This window comes from Arvicanthis niloticus, chromosome 9, assembly GCF_011762505.2.
Source record: "Arvicanthis niloticus isolate mArvNil1 chromosome 9, mArvNil1.pat.X, whole genome shotgun sequence".
NCBI classification, from domain to species: domain Eukaryota; kingdom Metazoa; phylum Chordata; class Mammalia; order Rodentia; family Muridae; genus Arvicanthis; species Arvicanthis niloticus.
Genome location: NC_047666.1, coordinates 67,552,453 through 67,562,655, shown reverse-complemented (window position 1 = coordinate 67,562,655; position 10,203 = coordinate 67,552,453).

Below are 10,203 nucleotides of genomic sequence, written 5' to 3'. Positions count from 1 at the left end.
AATAAAAATGGCATGGTATTGGTACAAAAACAGACACATCGATCAATGACCCAAACAGAATTCCACATACCAATGGGCACTATACTTATTAAAACGAAGCCAGAAAAAACAGCATAGAGGGAAAAACAGCATCTTCAACAGATGACACTGGTCAAATTGGATATATGCATGTAGAATAGAAATAGATCCATACTTATCACCCTGTACAAAACTCAACTTCAAAGGATCAAAGATCTCATAAAGCCAGAGACATTAAATCTAATAGAGAAGAAAGTGGATAATAGCCTTGAATGTATTGGCACATGAAAAGACTTTCTACACAGAACACTAATAGCACAGGCACTAAGGACAACAATTAATAAATGGAACCTCATGAAAATGAAAGTCTTCTATAAGACAAAGAACACCACCATTCTGACAAAGTGGCAGGCTACAAAATGACCATACATCTGATAGAGGGATAATATCCAAAATATTAAACATACTAAAAACAAACAAACAAACAAACAAACTTCTGGACATCAAGAAAACAAATAACAGTTCAGATCTAAACAGAAGAAGCTCAAATGTCCTTTTTTTTTCTGTTATCTTAGCTATTCTGACTGGGCTGATTGGAATCTCAAAACGTTATAATTTGCATTTTGCTGATGGGTAACAATGTTGAACTCTCTTAAAAGAATTTTTAGCCATTTTTTGTTTATTTTAAAAATAATATATCTGCTGCGATCCATATGTTCTCATTAAGTTGTTTGTTTTTGCACTGCTTAGGCCTTTTTAGTTCTTTGTGGATTCTTATATTAATGTTATTAGGTTTCTTCTGTTCTATAGACAGGCTGCCTCTTCACTCTATTTACAGTTTCCCTTGTGGAACAAAAAGTTTTTAGTTTCATGAGATGCCCTGTGTCAATTGTTGTCTCAGGATGTGTTTAGAAAGTCTTTACCTGTGTCTGTACCTTGTAGAATACTTTCTACCTTTTTTTCCAGCAGTCTCAACCCAGAGGCACAAAGATCTTTCAAAATATATAAGCCAATGATGTAATTCATCACATAGGTAGCCTCAGGAAATGACATGATCACCTCCATAAATGTAGAGAAAGCATTTGACAAAAATCTAACATTTCTTCATCAAAACACTACACAGACCAGAGACGGGGGAAATATGCCTAAAGTTATAACGAATGTCTATGTCAAACCACAGCTAACATCACTCTAAATGCAGAAAAATCTTGTAACATCACACTAAACTCAAGAACAAAATTAGAATGTCTACTTTCTCTCCTCGTATCCTATGTAGTCACTGAAGTAGTAGGCTTAGTATAAGATGAGAGAAGCAAATGCAAAGACTACATTTAGGATAGAAGTGAGGGTATTGTTGGCATGATTTTATGCTTAAAAGACCCTAAAAGCCTCACCAGAAAACTTATAAACAACTTCAACAGTGTGGCAGGATACAAAAATTAGCATTCCAAAATCAGTAGTTTTCCTCTAAACCAATGACAAACATATTTACAAGAAAAAGAAAAAAATCAAGAAAATAATCCCTTCCACAGTAGCCTCAAAAGTGCATGCCAACAGGAGCCTGATATAGCTGTCTCCTTAGAGGTCTGCCAGAGCCTGACATATACAGAGGCAGATGCTCACAGCTAACCACAGAACTGATGATGGGGTTCCCAATGGAGAAGTTAGAGAGGAGACTAAAGGAGCTGAAGGAGTTTGAAGGCCCCATGGGGAAAGCAACAATACTAACTAACCAGAGCTCCCAGGGCGTAAACCACCAGCCTGGGAGCACATAGGGAGGGACCCATGGCTCCAGCTGTATATGTAGGGGAGGTTGGTCTTGTTGGGCAAAGGTGGGAGAGGAAGTCCTTGGTCCTGTGAAGGCTGGATGCCCCACTCTGGGGGAATTCAAGGGTGCAGTGGAAGTGGGTGGGTGGGTGGGGGCACATCCTCATAGAAGCAGGAGGAGGAGGGATGGGATAGGGAGTTTTTGGGTGGATGGGGGAATTGTGAAAGGGGATAATATCTGAAATGTAAATAAAATGTCCAATAAAAAATGTACTACACATTAAAAAACAAACAAACAAACAAAAAAAAGAATAAAATACCTTGGAATAAGCCTAACCAAGATTGAGAGACCTCTACCATAAAACTTTTAAAAGAAGAAAGCTGAAAAAGACGTTAAATATCAAAGGACCTCCCGTGTTCATGAATTGAAGAATTAATACAGAGAAAATTGTCATCCAACTAAAATCAATATACAGATTCAGCTCAATCTCAGTCAAAATTCTTGTCACTGAAATAGAAAAAAAAAACAATTTTAAAATACAGATGGAAGTTCAAAAAAATCTCAGATAGCCAAAACAATCCTGAGCAACTCCTAGAAGTATATCATCCTAGCTGATTTTAGACTATACCATAGAGCAACAGTATTAAAACAGCAGAATTCTGGAGCAGAGACAGGAATGTAGACCGTCAGTGGCATAGAACAAAGCACCTTGGTGTGAGTGTAACTGAAGCCCCCAATTTTTTGGCAAAGATTAAAAAAGTACATACTGAAAAAGTGACAACATCTTCAACAAATGGTAGTAAGGAAAACTGGCTGTCAAACATACAAATAGAACCAGATCCTTATTTCTCATCCTGTACAAAAATCAACTCCAAATGGATAGAACATCACGATATTAAACCAAAAGGGGAAGAGATTTAAAGAGATAGTCCAATACTTCAACTGGCACTCTGTCTCAAAAGAATTACTAACAATTCAACTCTTCTCTCCAGTCCTCAAATATTTGTTTTTCTTTTTTTAGCATCAATGAATTGTTACATCAGAATAGACTTAATTTTACATAGATATACTGTGTCCAAAGTAATGGCACTAACCAGTCATCCCAGCACTGGGAGAGATTGAGTTCATGAGTTCAAAACCAGCCTAGGCTACAAAATGATAAACACTTTAAAATTGTGTGTGTGTGTGTGTGTGTGTGTGTGTGAGAGAGAGAGAGAGAGAGAGAGAGAGAGAGAGAGAGAGAGAGAGAGAGAGAAAGAGTGGACCTCTTATTTGATTCCTGATTTCACAAGAAAATGTTCTCAATTGTTCACTAATTATGATATAGTTTATAGATGATCATTTCTCTAAATAGAACCCACACTTCAAAGCAATTATTCTTAATGAATTATAAACTTTAAACATAAGTGCTAAAAGTTACCAAATACTTTAATTTATATCTTCTGAAATTATTTTCCTTTTAATTTCCTAATATATTACATCATGGTGACTGGATTTTGAATGAAAAGAAACACTTGGTTTTTCAATGGATGTATTGTTTTATGCATACATAAATGTATACATACATACATTATACATGATGTATTGTACATGTTGATGAATTTAAGTTTATTAGTAAGATGAACTGATCAGTTTCTAATTTAGGGTTTACCTTTTCTAATGTTTTATTTACTATCCTTATGAATTTACAATTTTCAAGTTTGGTATTAAAATTTCATTATTGATATATAATTATAAACAAATGCACCTGGCCCTGAAGGTTTCATTTATTTTGCTTTTCCTTTTTAAAAAAAAAAAATTTTTTTTTCAATTAGGCTGTGTTTAGTTATGGTTTATGTTCTTAAGAGTTAATTAAAAATAAATTGTTTTTTATTTCCTATTGTGTCAATGGATAATATTGGATAAAGTGGGCTTGAGAGTGTGTCTTTCACTTACACTGTCAAGGACAGTAGCTTAAAATTATCCATAATGTATCATTTATTATTATGATTCTTTGTATCTTAAGCTTGCGTAACTCATCTCATACCTGAAAGATGTTGCAATGAATATGAACTTAAGGGTGCTGCTTATCTTCCTCTCAGTTTTGTCTCCCTACATAGGTTAAGCACTCTATTGGATTTGCTACACACTTGTCAAGCAAGATTCAAACACAAAGAGACACGACTCAATTGCTTAGTATCTCAGACTCTGACTTCTCTGGGATTTCTAAGTTGTGTTGGCCCTCTCCACAGCACTTTCTCTGAGGGTCATCCTCAAACATGCTCTGCATGTGAGAGACACCTGAAGTAAATGTGGGAATGATCTCAGGCATAGCTAAACACCATGTCCTTTCTATGATAGACTTCTCCTACTCCGTTTACTTTCAAAAGTGATCAAAATATTCAGAGTCCAAGTTTATGTACACAGGAACTTTACATTTTACCACAACAAACCAAGAAGAAACATCAATTCACACTTTCCAACGTGTTTTTGTGTCTGGGGAAATGTTCCCCAGAAGAGGAAAGTAAGAAAGCTTGATGAACTCAGAGAAGAGGAGACTGGAAATTGCTGAGAACTGGAAATCCCCCATTTCCTCACAGTCACCTTTACTGGTCCCATGTAGTAACCATTTCAAACACAAGCACCTGCTACATAAAAAACAAGTGTTACTGATTTACATAATCTGAATTATTTTAATGAAACATTACAAATGGAAAATCTGATCCACAAGAAGACTAAAGACCTCCCAGTACTTAATTCACTCACTGAAAGAAAAAAAAAATCATTTTCAAATATGATGAGCAGGTCGTCACCGGAAACTGCCTCAGGTCGGAAGTTTGTGGTTCCTTTGAACACGTACCACTAAGGCAGCTGCCGTGATAAGGACTTTACACCCTGCCTTCCTGCCGCACTTTGCATCTGCCTCACATTACATCACTTCCTTTCAGAAACCTCCCTCCGGATTCCTCATATAAGGTCACACTTGAGGGAGAACTGCACTGGGTTTTAGTGTCTGAATGACCTCGCCCAACTCTTACCCCAGCCTCGGTATCAGTAAGCCTCAGTTTTCTCAGTTGTGAAGTGCTAATCACAACAGAGGCTGTCGTGAACATATGGGTATCGCTTTATTTATACGTTTTTTTTTTTTTTTTCATGGAATGAAACTCATAAACTATTTCTAAAGAAATGGCACTGTGGCACATGTAATCCTAGCATTTTATGGTGTGGCCCAGCACTCAAGAGGCAGAGGCAGAAGGATCTCTGTGAGTTCCAGGACAGTTTGTTCTACAAAGGGAGTTCCGGGACAGTCATTAATACACAGAGAAACCATGTCTTTAAAAAACAAAAATAAAGCTGGGCAGTGGTGGCACACATCTTTAATCCCAGCACTTGGGAGGCAGAGGCAGGTGGATTTCTGAGTTCGAGGCCAGCCTGGTCTACAGAGTGAATTCCAGGACAGCCAGGGCTACACAGAGAAACCCTGTCTCAAAACAAAACAAAACAAAACAAAACAAAAACAAACAAACAAAAAACTCCAAAACTTTGGCTGTCCCTCTAAAGCCAGGTAGGGATAAATGACTTCAGATGAAAGGTCAACTGTTTAATTAAAGAGGGAGACTTATTTGCAGACATGGTATGTGGAGTTAAATTTAAAAAAAAAAAAAAAAAAAAAGATTTAGCCATGAAAACAAATCCTTGAGTATAAGGAACAAAAGTAAGAGCACACCTTCTACAGAAACTCAAATTTAACTTCCTTAAAAACAGAGGGAAAGCCAGTACAGTTGACCTGTACAGAATACAAGGGAAAAATGAGAGATGATGTTTGCCTGGTTGGAAAACTAAATCTTTTAAAAATAAGACTTACCTATCAGACTGTCCTGGAATATTCAGATTTTGAGAACATAACAATGTCATAATGATTAAGGTTATTTATAGGCAGGGTGTACAGGTTGTATATTATATACAATAAAAATTCTACGTACCATTTATGATTAATGGCATATACATGAGATGTATGCTAACCATGTTGTACATAACAAACACATGTATAACCTTTGTAGGTATGTAGAAGATAGGTGCTTTTGGTTATGGTTAATGAAGTGAGAAACCCAGAACCCTTGTGTGAGCATTTTAGCATGAAGAACTGTCTTAGAGGTGACTGACTAGGATGCAGCAGCTTCCTCTGTCTGCCCAAGTTCCCGATACCAACACACAGCAGACATGTTGCATCTCATCCACATTGATGCTGATAATTTTCAGTTAACACCTCTTCACACAACAGAAAAACTTTCTCACACCAGACTCCCACCCCGTGATGTAGCAACAAACACCTAACAGCTACAGAACATCAACTTCCCAGTTCACAGTTGTTCCTCATGTAGCTCTCACAAACCACTGGAAATCATTTTGGCTTACAGATACTGAAGCCAGTTATTATTGAAATTGTGTAGATTTTTCCAAATCTACATAATAAACAAATTCTTGAGTTAAGATTTGTTTTCTTTCATGTCTCATTCAAAAGCACTGTGGGTTCCTCCAGTGTTGTAGGCTCAATTGAGGTATCAAAGATAGGAAAGGCGTGTCCCTGGCTGTCTTCTTTTCTAAGACCCACCTTAAAAGGCTGGCTTCTATGGATTGGGTGGGTCACAGAGTGAATAAAAAGGAGGCATCCAAGTAGGCTGAGCTCCTTAGACACCTCTGTGTCTACAAGTGAGAGACAGACAGACAATGATAATGACATTAAAGGCTTACATAAGCAGAACTAGAAAGCTTTGGATGGCATAATGGATTAAGTGAAACCCGTGAAATCACTGGTGGTGAATGGGAGGGCTCTCTTCATGCTGGTTAAAGAATGTCTTGCTGTGGAGACGATGTGTGGTATTAAATATAAACAAAAAGACTTAGCCATAACAAAAAATAGCACCTGAGAATGTAAAGATCAAAAACAAGAACACGCCCCTCTACAGTGAAAACAAGTTCAACTTCCTTGAGGAACAGAATGAAAGTCAAGAACATTTGGACCTGTGCAGCAGCAGAGTGTGTGGCAAAGCGAGACTTGAAGATTCTCTCTTTGAAAAACCTGTTTTTTATACTTGGTTTACCTTCCTACTATCTAAGATTATTCAAATTGCAAGGCAGTTGGTACCCAGTTAGGGGAATTAAATTTCACACTTACATGGTGAGATGGTTGACCTTCATTGACAGCTTGATGTGGACTTAGTTACCTAGGAAACAGATCTCTGGGTGAATCTGTAAAGGCATTTCCAGAGCATTATAACTCCAATGAAGAGGACCTACCCTGCAGGCTGGACCGATTGCTCAGCTGTTAAAGACTAGCCTCACAACCAAAAATAGAAGAGAAGATCTGCCCTAAATGGCTGGCTTCTATGGGTTGAGTGGGTCATAGAGTGAATAAAAAGGAGGAATCCAAGTAGGCTGAGCTCCAGTCTCCTCCTCCTCCTCCTCCTCCTCCTCCTCCTCCTCCTCCTCCTCCTCCTCCTTCTTCTTTTCTCTCTCTCTCTCTCTCTCTCTCTCTCTCTCTCTCTCTCTCTTTCTCTCTCTCCACTGAACATGTGATGTGTCCAGCCACTTCATGCATCTGTTGCATTCCCTTCCTACCATGATAATTTAGATACTTCCTAAACTATGAGCCAAAATAAACCCTTCTTTATACTCTTTCAGTCATGTATTTTGACACAGAAAAATAACTAACACTTGTGAGTCTCACCAGAGAAAAAAGGCACACTTCACTGAGGGATACTGTTGCTGTGATGCTTAGCCTGCCCCACTAGCATAACCATAGCCATTTTGATTCATGCCTACCAACTATTTCATACTGTTGACAGAAGAATAATTTGACTCAGAGTAGGGTCATGTTGACCATATTCCTTGTTATTTTCTGTATGTTCTGAGGTTTATTAATCTTAAGGAATTCCACAACCATATGCTTCACTTAGGACCCATCAAATTAAAGGTCAATATGAACTGTTATGTCTAAAATAGCTTAAGTCAGGGCCGGCTACTAGGCACTGCTTCTTGTACCTCCATATGAGCTCATTGTGGTTTTTGTGGTTTTAGTCTTTATAGGCTGTCCCTGAGAAATGTAAAAGGCTGAAGTGAACTCCTGAATCTGAGCTACAGCCCTGACCAATCAGTCTTGGGGTGTGCATTCAATAAACCAGCCCTGTTTAACTGAGACTGGAGTTTAAGTGGCTTGTATGGGGATTCCTAAACCTTCACACAAAAGCACCATGACCAAAAGCAACATCAGGAGGAAAGAGTATATTCCATCTTAAAACACCCAGTCAGAGTCCATCACTGAGAGAAGTCAAGGCAGGAACTTAAGGCTAAAAGGAAAACAAAGACCGTGGAATAGTGTTACTTGCTGGCTTGCTCTCCATGGCTTTCTCAGCCTGCTTTTTTGTATCATCCAGGACTACCAGCCCAGGGGTAACATTGTCCACAGTGTGCTGGATTCTCCCACATCAATCATCAATCAAGAAAACAACCCACAGACTTGTTCATGGGTCAGTCTTATAGTTACATGTTCTCAGTGAGGTTTTCTCTTCCCAAATGACTCTTCTATCAAGTTGACATGACAGGATACATACTAGTAAAAGTGAACACTGGAATATGATATCCAGGTTAACTAGTTCTCAGAAAGTCCTACATTGTATGAGGAAAACACAGAAGGTTAAAGTAATCAGAATAGATAGATGATAGATAGATAGATAGATAGATAGATAGATAGATAGATAGATAGATAGATTTCTCTTTCTTTTTACCTCACAGTCTAGGAAGAATTTAAATGATGTCACAAATCTTTAATAACAATATTAGCTCATGAATTTTCACCAACCAAACTGTGTCAGGATGACCAATGAATAACCTCTTTCCCCCAAAATTTTCATTTTCAAAATATATTAAAACAACAATTATAGCTGCCTGCTGTCAGTGAAAATGTTCTTAGAATTTGGTTGTGACTGAAGGAACAAGATCAAAGTGTCAACTGGGCGGTGCTGGCGCATGCCTTTAATCCCAGTACTTGGGAGGCAGAGGCAGGCAGATTTCTGAGTTCGAGGCCAGCCTGGTCTACAGAGTGAGTTCCAGGACAGCCAGAACTACACAGAGAAACCTTGTCTAGAAAAACAAAAACAAAAACAAAAACAAAACAAAACAAAAAATCAAAGGGTCTTAGTTTGTTTGCTACTGCTATGGTAGAATGCACTGACCAAAACCCACTTGGAAAGGGATGCTTTCTTTGGCTTACACTTCCCAATCACAGCGCATCATGAGGAGAAATCAGGACACGAACTCAAATCTGAAACTAGAAAGCAGGAGCTGAAGCAGAAGCCATAGAGGAATGCTGCTTACTGGTTTGTTCTTTGTGACTTGTTCAGCCTACCTTCTTATACAACCAAGGACCACCAGCCCAAGAGTGGTACTTCCCACCGTACCACTTACTTTCTTACAAATATTCGTACATTAATATTTGTCAGGAAAATTCCCACAGGATTGCTTATAAGCCAATCTGTTAGAGGTGTTTTCTCTGAAGTTTTTTCAGGTGAGTATCTTGTATCAAGCTGGGATGGAGGGAACCCTAATGAGCACAAATAGTAAGCCACTTCTATTTCTATCCAGAATATCTAGCAAGCTATTCCTATCCAGAATGTCTATCAAAGCCCTGTCTCCACAGTGACACACCTCCTCTAACAAGACAATACCTCCTCTGATAAGGCCACACCTCCTAATAGTGGCACTTTCCATGGGCCAAGCATATTCAAACCACCACATAATCCCAGGAAAAGTCACAGCTCATGATTTTGTTCCCAATTTTCTCTCATCTAATTTGAGTTGATGTGTTGTGTACAGTTGTTACTCTCAACTGGGCCATAGTAGGCAACTCTTCTGGCTTACAGTTTCAGAGGTTCAGTCTATTATCATCATGGTAGAAAGCAGGCAGTGTGCAGGAGGACATGGTGCTGGAGGAACCAAGAGTTCTACATCTTGATCTGCAGACAGCAGAAGGGGACCGACCGTAACACACTAGCCAGACTTGAGCATATGTATATATGAGACCTCAAATCCCTGCCTCCACAGTGACACACTTTCTTTAACAAGGCCACACCTCTTCTGATAAGGCCACCTCGACTAATAGTGACATTTCCCATGGGCCAAGCATATTTAAATAGTCACAGATTATATAAGCAACAACTACTCACTCCAAGCAGGGTACCAATGACATGTCAAATAATTACTCTACCCATGTTCAACTAAATGAATCAATGTATTTTATTGGTAGTTATTTTCAGCCACATTGGGTGGACTCAAAGGCAGTGCCCACCCCAACAAGGGTGATGCTTTATTAAATCTATATCCCTGCCAGGCGGTGGTGGTGCACACCTTTAATCCCAGCACTTGTGAGGCAGAGGCAGGTG